The sequence below is a fragment of the Festucalex cinctus genome, chromosome 1, assembly GCF_051991245.1.
Source record: "Festucalex cinctus isolate MCC-2025b chromosome 1, RoL_Fcin_1.0, whole genome shotgun sequence".
In the NCBI taxonomy this organism is placed as follows: domain Eukaryota; kingdom Metazoa; phylum Chordata; class Actinopteri; order Syngnathiformes; family Syngnathidae; genus Festucalex; species Festucalex cinctus.
The window spans coordinates 12,913,000-12,920,664 of record NC_135411.1 but is presented as its reverse complement, the minus strand read 5'-3'; positions in this window follow the sequence as shown (position 1 = coordinate 12,920,664).

The window sequence follows — 7,665 nt, the reverse complement described above, 5'->3', positions numbered from 1 at the left end:
ACAAAAAATATCTCTAAAAGCCTTGAACGTTCATCAGCCGATGGTAAGATCGTTTGTTGATGCATTGCCATGATTGACGAAAAATAATAATAATTCCCAAGTGTGTAAAGACATTTTGTGGGAGAAGTTGAAGTTGAAGCACAACAACATGACGGGTGATGCAAAAGGACGACAGTCAGAAAAACAGAAGAAAATGTGCCTCCTCCGTGAGTTTGAAATCAAGTATTGTGAGACAGAGATGAAAGGAAAGCAATATTTGGGCGTATATGCGGAAAATTGGTGCAGAACAATCACTTATTGTGACACTTTTTTTTTTTTTTAAAGCCTTAGCTGATTATGCAACATCCTAAGCATGAGGAAGTCAAAATGATGATCTTGTTTTATAAAGGATGGGAAAGGAAAGAGACATATCCTCTCTTAAAAGTCAAAATCCTGCATCTAATTCAGTTAATAATACAAACCAATCAAATGCAAGAAGTGTCAGAGCAGCATAACTGACATGCCAGGAAGCAGACTTTAAGCACGCTCAAGGACTTTGATTCCTGTTGGCTCCAAAATAATTCCTGTTTTTGTTTGGGGACTTAATCTGTCACCCTGGTGATACTGTATCTTGGCAGGCACGTTACTGAGGCCAAATAATTCCCACATTGAACATTCTTGTGCACGTCAGTGCTAATGCTAGCTGAGAAAATGGTTTTGGGTGGCCTGTTGACCATGTTGAACAAAACCGTACCTTACTGTAAATAAATGTTCTGTGACTTGTTTGGAAATCCATGTCCAGATAAGAGAAGTGACCCATGCGTGAATGTCACTGTTCTTATCCAAACACAAGTCAACTAGTAACAGGAAATGAGTTAGCGTGTACCGACTATCGGTTTACAACAATCAATAACAGAGGAAGGCATGTGGAAATCTTTGTAGCAGAACATCATTTTAATTGTGTAAGCAATAATTATTCTCAAGAAAAGTCATTTATACTTTTTTTTTCTTCCCCCTATCATGTAGTTAAATGTTAATATAACAAACGTGCTAAGGCTGAGAAATACATAGACCTCAGTTGTGTTGATATTATGTTCACCATTTCAGTTTTCTTGATTTTTTGGGGGGGCCTAGCTAAAATGGCGTGGTAAACTGTCGCCAGCGTGATATGCGGCGAGCTAGCTTTCTACTTATGCCTCCACCCTAAAAATGTGTCTTCGCTTCAGAGGGTTAGCTTGCGTAGCTTCTTTAGAGTGCCTCATTGTTAGCCACGAGTGCACTCACATCAAACAAAGAAAAACATGAAGAGACGGATTTTTGATTTTTTTTCTTCTTATAAAGTCCCACAACACAGCCAGGGTGTGGACTGGGTCTTCTGGCTCACGTGGCTATATTAGAGTGCCCTGTTGTTGAGACATGAACTGCCCCGTGAAAAGTCATTTTTCACAATTTTAAAGCCTTATTTAAAAAAAAATTAAAAAAAAATTGGCGATTTTGGCAGGGTTGTTAAGACCGGAAGCAAGGAACTGCCAATGCTTAGTAAACATTTTTTACTAAACAGAAATGACTTGACTTGACTAACAAATACTTTTAAATGTATTTGCAAGTATGTTCAAATGTGCCAAAGGGTATTGACTTGCTGCGCATCACAAGTTTTGTTTTTTGTTTTTTGTTTTTAAAGCATTTAGTCTACATTATACCAGTACATTCGAAAAATAAGTAAACATTTTTAAATACATTTGAACTTGTACTTGCAAAGATTCTTAAATGTATTTAAATACGTTCAAACGTACATTACTTGCAAATACATTTGAACGTACTTGTAAATACGTTTAAATGTATTTGCAAATAAGTGTGAATATACTTTTCGGCTAATTGCTAAAAATGTAGCATATTTCCCATAATGCCACAGGGTATTGACTTGCACATGCACAAGTTAAAGGGATTACACCACGGTATTTTAAGCCCTTCCAAAAGTTAACTATAGGCATATAATGATTAAATCTTACTATGTAATTTTTAATGAATTATTAGGTGTTTTGCTGGTTATTTTTGTAACACAGAAGTAGAACACCCAGTTCAGTAAAACCACGCGTCTCCCCATATAATTGATGCGCCCCCTGCGAGCCGACTACAGTCTGCTGTTGGAGATTTGCGTTTGAGCACTCCTCTGACTACACCTCACAACTTGACGCAAGCCAATTCTTCAATAAACATTTGAAACAAGAAATCGTGGAGGAGGAGAGAGAAAATGAGAGAGGAAAGGAGGAGGGAAAAAAAAAACTTGGCTAGTTTTGAACCAGTGACTTGCTGCTTACAGAGCAAGCACACTAAACACTATACTATTCATTCACTTAGGTTAAATAGTGCAAAAATTTTACTTGTAGTTTACAGAAGTGTCAGCCAGACCACAGAATTTGAATCCATTTGGACAGAAAATTTACTGATAAAGGCTACTTTTGTCACTATTCCATGGAGGTCTCAGAGAAAGTGGGTGTGCGTTACTTCGCAGAGACGGTGCGGGGATGGGGCCGCACTTTATGATGTCATAAAGTGCGCACTCGCTCGTTTTCACAGGTTGGGAGGGGCTGCTGCTTGGAGAGCAGAATAACCTTGAATTTCTCAGAGCGGGGCGAATGGGGGAAAACACCACTTCTGTCATGTTTTTGGTGAGGAATTAGCATTTTAACATGGCTAAAAGCTCAAAAAAGTTGCTTTTTCATGTTGCTATCCCTTTAAGAAAAAAAATATTTTTTAGGTTCAGTCTACATTATACCAGTAAGTTCAAAAATTAAATAAACGTTTTTAAATATTCGAACGTACTTGCAAATATGTTTAAATGTATTTAAATACGTTTGAATGTACTTGAAATACGTTTAAATGCAGTTCCACATTTTGTAGTTATGTTTACTTTACAGGTGCTAACAATATGAACTACTCATTTGTAAAAATTCACCTTGATACGAGTCCTTCAAACAAATCACATTTGTTGTAATTTTGAAGACATTCTACAAGGCAAGTAAATAAAATAGTCCTGCAAGGCAAAGGCTTGTGATCTTTTTTCAGAAATAGCTGACATTTACTCAATAGTTCACATTCCTAATCCCTTGGAACCCGCCAGAGAACATTCCATGACCTGCAAAGCACAGCAGCAGCAAACTTCGGGTCAAAAATTTGGGTCATCATCATCATCATCACTACAAAGCAATAGTGTCTTTGTATAGATGTTTTGTTTCAGGGTGATTGTTTATTTATTTATTTTTTTCCAGCCACACAAGAACAGAGACGTGTTGTTATTCAAGACTGATTGCATTCTAGCAAGTCGCAAAATCGCTCTGCTGATTATGGGCTCGATCCATCATGTGATGAAGTAGACCAAAGCCTTTAGGGGACCTCTTGGCTTATGTTGCTGCTGTCTGCTGCTTAATGAGGTGGCAAACAACAGGAAGTCGCGTTAGGACGAGAGCGCTGCTGATATATACGAGATGTCGCTTGCAGCGTGAGGAGGGCTTGACATTGCGTTCTGGAATATTTCACAAGGAAACATACACTGTATTGCACAATTAAAAGGGGTCCAAAGACGGACCCTTGAGGGACCCCACTTGTAATGGTCATTCGTGCAGATTTGAAACTTCCATTGGTCACAAAATAACTAATTTCCTCTCAATTGGATCTTAACCAGTTAGGACTGTTCCATTTAATCCCAACCAAGTTTACAACTTGTTGTGGTAAAAGTAGTTTAGTTTTTTTTCCCCACCTTCATTTGTACGCCAGTACCCGTATACAGCTATTGAAAAACGATACAACCGTGGTTGTTGTTAAAATGCTCTAAAGATAAAGTTGAGACTAGAGCACAACATAATTTCTGTGTGGCCCTCAAGTTATGGTTCACAGAGAGCCCGCATCGTCTTTCGTTTTCTTGATGCACATACGTGATGTCTTGTTGCTTTGCAGAACGCTGCTGCAGAGAGGTTGCGTAATCTTCTTATGGTGGTGGTTTGCGGTTGGTCGGGGGGGTTGTTCACTTACAAAGGGGAGATGAAACGTAATCCATGTGTGAAGGGCTGCGTTAGGGTAAATCTGATTAATTGACTAGTCAAGCAGTCGTGTACTACAGGAGTCTGCGACCTTTACTGTCAAAAAGCCATTTTAGGCCAAATAAATAACAAAAAAATCAGTCTGCAGCTGCAAAAGCTTTGAACATTATGATGAACAAAACTGTTCGTGTTCGTCTACTGTACTGAGGGAGCAAGAGCTCATTATAGATGCACTAAATACGATTAATTTTGTTCGACCTTTCGTCTTCTGTTTTGGGATTTTTTTTGCGTGTAATTTTCATATTTAGTTTTTCATACATTTTTAGACTTTTCTGTAAAAAAATTTATATTCCTGGTAAATGTATGAATATACTGTATTGTGGTGACTTTCTGCTTATCTTTCTTTTTGGACATTTTATGGCTTTTTTGACATTTGTTTCTTCCTTTTTGCTCTAAATTTTCTGACATTTTTGGCAATTTTGTGGGCATTTTATAGACATTTTGGGGATTTCTTTTGTTTTTGGACTTTTTATAGTTTTTTTATAGTTTAATTTTTTCTTGCCTTTAAAAAAAAAAAAAAATACATCTTCTGACCTTTTTGTGTGTGTTTTTTTGGGGGGTGGGAGGGGGCAATTTTTGGCACATAATGTGGTAATTTTCAGGATTTCTTCTTTTGTTTTTGGACATTTTTTTAACAGTTTCCTTTCTGCCTTTTTAAAAATAAATTCTCAGACTTTTTGGGCAATTTTGTGTACATTATATGGTAATTTTCTGCTTTTCCTCTTCCTTATGATCACATTTTCAATATGTTTAGAGATTTAAAAAAAACAACTTTTCATCTACTTTTGGCCTCTTTTCCTGACAGCTTCCAAATTTGGACGATTTTATTGAATATTTAATTATTCTTTTTTTTCTAAATCAATAATTAATTTAAAGAATCTTTCATCTAAAATTTAAAATATGTAAAAAATATGTACATATTCATTTCTACTATTTTTTTTTTAGTAGGTTCTCCTACTACACATCAACAGTGAACATTCGACTTATCTCAAATCATGAAATTTTTGGCATCTTGTTTTACCATCCACCAATTTACAGAATCTGTCACCAAGCTAAAATGCTCTGTGGAGAAGCAAAATGTACAGCCATTCTGATTGCTGCTAGTTAAAAAAAATTCACCAGCGGTTTACCAGCCCTTGGCAAAAATATGACATCTAATGCAGTCCTTCTCAATTATATTTTGCTACGCACTCCTCTCCCAGGGAGGAAGAAAATATTTTGCGTTCCCATAACTCACCACTGAATCATTTGTCAATAAAATAAGTAAGTACGGCTCTGCACAGGAGCTATAGGTGGGTTTCCATCCACCTATTTTTATTCAAATTTTCAAAAAATTGCGAAAAAGAAACTGAATGGAAACGCCAGAAATTGAAGACTTTGAAAAGATTTGGAGACCAATGTTGTTATTCATAGAGAGAAAGGATGGTTAGCACACGGTGCAGTGATCATTTTTAGATGTTTTTAGTAGCACTCAGGTGATGGGATTGGGAGGATGTTTTTGTTTAGCTTTTTTTTTTTTTTTTTTATTAGGCTATTACATTGTATTTTATTCTGTTTTGTGTCTATGATGGTTTGGAATGTATAGTTGATGTTATATTTGGAAAGTGAGACGCAATGCTTGTGGAGTCTGTTTTTTCATTGCGTTTTGTCTCACAATAAGAATATTTGAAAGGAAATGCCAGAAATTTGGAAAAAAAAAGGCCCAAAATTCGCAGAAAAACTTTTTACGCTTTGAGGGGGTAGATTTTGAAGTGTATCGAAAAAAGGAAAATGCGCATTTTGGCTATGGAAAATAGCTTTTGAGAATAAGCAGCTACAAGACCGGATATACGTGGCACGTTTTTAACCGATACCTCGTCACACGCACGTTTGTAGTCACAATAAATGATAATAATAATTTATAATAATAATATAATAATAATAATAATAATAATAATAATAATCATTAATTTATTGAAATCTGCTCTCAATTTAACGACACACTTCAGTTACATGCGTGTGGGAAGCCAACAAGACAAACTACTGTACTTCCGTTCAGTCCAACATTCCCACCCGGAACTCCCCATCGTCGTGGTTGAATCATGCACCCCTCACGACAACGTCATCTGGCGGAGCATATTTGCGAAAGAAGAATGGATGGAAACGCGCATAGGTCGCATGTCCGTTTCGAAACATTTGGATTGAAACTTGTTTTCTGACAATGAGAGCGCCACTGCCACCTACTGTAGTGGATGTACAATTACACTTTATTCTAGTATGGCAAGAAAAAACATAAAGTCAAATGCGCAACCCTATTTGAGAAGCACGGGTCTAATGTTATGTCGAATAATGCACAGAAAACAGCCATGTGCCATTTAAAACTTTGTTCATCACCAACATAAACGTACTTGTTGAAAAGTCACCCCGGACAAAATCATTTATAAAGCAAACGATACAAGGGCTTCTAATCCTATCACACACCACAACCCCTCAGCAAAACATTAACATGCAATAAGTGACCGCACGCAGCAAGGCGAGTGTTACACTTTGACAGGTGTTAGATTCCAGTATCTGTTCAACCGTCCTTGAGACGATCGAGTTTCACGGCGGAAGAGTGCGTTTCCTGTTATTCATTCCAGCAGCTTGCCCCGCCGTGTGTGTGCCAAAAAAGATAGCTCTCCAGCTCTACAAATAGAGCATCATCACCCTGCAAGTGCGCCAGTACCCGCTTTTGTTGTGGAAAGTGACGACTCACCTTCATCTCATCGTCTCGTCGTTTACCGAATCTCCTCAAGACCAAGACGAATCGTTTCGAAACTAAGTTAAACGTTGGTTTTAATGGAGCTTAGCAAAACCTCCCAAACGTGTTTGAAATTGTGGCATGTTTGGAGCAAACACAAGACTGCTTATCAACAAAATAATACTGGTGGCAGCATCCTGCTTCAGAGCTGTTTTTATTCAGATGGAACCGGGGCCTGCAGTTCCAAGTAGTAAACCATTTTAGCACAAAACTGGCCTCTGCTTGAAAGAGAAATGTCGGGAAAAACCTACTAGAACAGCTGAAATTTATTGGGGTTCATCAAAGGCACGTCAAAATTTTTATTTAACATGACTTTGAAGGCGATTGTTTAATTCTGAATAGAGCGGATCGCTGCGATTGTTGGTAGATAAGCACCGGCCCGTCAGGTGAACACCGAAAATCTACGTATGACTGACGGCCATTGAGATACTTTATAAAAATAAAATTTAACAATTCAAAAAAATGCTGATAAACCGAAACAAACAATAAATCCATCCATCCATTTTCTTAACCGCCTGCTTCTCACAAGAGTCGCACTTTCCCTCTCAATTAACTAAAACAAGGCAAAACAATAAATACAATTAAAAATAAAATATTAAATAATACAATTCTTAAAATACACGAATAATCATGTAATATGAAAAAATTAAAATTAAAATATTTTTAAAAATGGAAAAAAAATCTAAAAGTATAGGTGAATTTATGCTGCTGGGCTCCACTGTATAACCATATTCCACTTATAACAAGGTGTGCACACTTTTGCAACCACAGTTGTTTTTGCACTCTCAAAAGATTTTTTGTTGTTGTTGT